Source organism: Gavialis gangeticus, unplaced genomic scaffold (assembly GCF_001723915.1).
Source record: "Gavialis gangeticus isolate Ggan-Ray unplaced genomic scaffold, GavGan_comp1, whole genome shotgun sequence".
NCBI classification, from domain to species: Eukaryota; Metazoa; Chordata; order Crocodylia; family Gavialidae; genus Gavialis; species Gavialis gangeticus.
The window spans coordinates 12,037,710-12,038,976 of record NW_017729026.1 but is presented as its reverse complement, the minus strand read 5'-3'; the positions used below and the strand labels follow the sequence as shown (position 1 = coordinate 12,038,976).

Genomic DNA, 1,267 nt, shown 5'->3' with positions numbered 1-1,267 from the left:
GTGTGCAGTAGTCACTGGCACACAAGCTGGTGCCAGTGCTCCAGAGCTCAGTGCAGCTGTTTGCAGCCTCCCAGCCACCTGCTAGACCTGCCCAGAGCCTGGGCCAGCTGTGGCAGGCAGCTGGGAGGCTGCAAACAGCTACACCAGGCTCTGGAGCCATTGGCAGTGAGCAGGGGACAGGGGTTATGTTGCCCCAGGCCCTTTCATTGCCCTTCACCTGGAGGTGCATGGGCACCCAACCACCACCATGGAGCCATTGCCAGAGCTACAGAGCCCCACGCAGCTGTTTGTAGGCTCACGGCTGCCTGCCACAGCCAGCCTGGGCTCTGAGCAGCTGCAGCAGGCAGGCTGCAAACAGCTGCACCACGCTCCACAGCCCTGGTACCAGCTCCATGCCAGCAGTGACTGCATGTGTGCCTCAGAGTGCAAAGCAGGGAAGAGGCCAGGGAAGTTCAACCCCAGTAACTCCCTCGCTCCACCTGGAGGTGCTCATGCAGCCACCACCAGCAATGAGGATTGGGCTTCTTGCAGCTCCTCCACTCTCTGCCCCAGCACACCAAGTCAAGGCATAGGTCAGGACTGGGATGTTCTTGGCACTCCAGCCAAAAACATAGCCAACCCCTGGACTGGACTCTGGTCTGCACCATATGCGCAGGAATGGAAGGAGATGTAAAAATCCTCCCCTGTGGGCCACTTAGGTTCAATTAGTGTATGAATTGGTTTTCCTGTCTCAGTACATTTCTTTGAGATCTCAAAAATTGTCCCACTCTCCCCTGAAGCAACACCAAGATCCTTTGAAGATTTTTTAATGAAAACGAAAGACATACCCAGCCCAGTTTTGTTGTCAGTTTGATTACTGGACTTAGCTGGGGAAGGTTCGATTATTTTTCTCATATCTAACTACTAGGCTACTAGGGGATAAGTTGGTGGACCTGCTGGACCTGTCCTACTTCGTGTAAGTAAATATTCACTGGAGTCTTGAACTCATATGAAGACCCTAACCGTTGGCATCAGAGCTATTCATTCTCTCCAGCTGAATGACTGTAATTATGCAAATAATGGCACAGGTTTACCTGCAGAACTTCAAGGCCTTGTTACATTACACTGTGAGCTGCTTAAATGTGGATGGGTGTCAGTGCTAGGTTGAGTTTGAAACAGTCACATATTCAGGCAAGCAGGGGGCTGGAAGACTGAAAGGTAACAATCCCTTCCCCCCCGCCCCCACTGCCAGGCTACCCCCTTGCCCCTTGGGGCTTCCCACCTGCAC

At 53.2% G+C, this 1,267-nt stretch overlaps 1 protein-coding gene and 1 long non-coding RNA gene across 2 annotated transcripts in view; one reads left to right on the top strand and one right to left on the bottom strand.

Annotated features, from left to right (window-relative positions):
- The window catches only part of TRDN (triadin), a 209,809-nt gene that overhangs the window by 89,173 nt on the left and 119,369 nt on the right, over positions 1 to 1,267 (bottom strand). The gene's annotated exons all lie outside the window — the stretch shown is intronic.
- LOC109299544 overlaps positions 1,115 to 1,267 on the top strand; it is a 10,193-nt gene continuing 10,040 nt past the window's right edge. The window contains exon 1 of the long non-coding RNA XR_002097910.1: positions 1,115 to 1,197. This is a non-coding gene — a long non-coding RNA (uncharacterized LOC109299544). The remainder of the gene's footprint in view (positions 1,198 to 1,267) is intronic.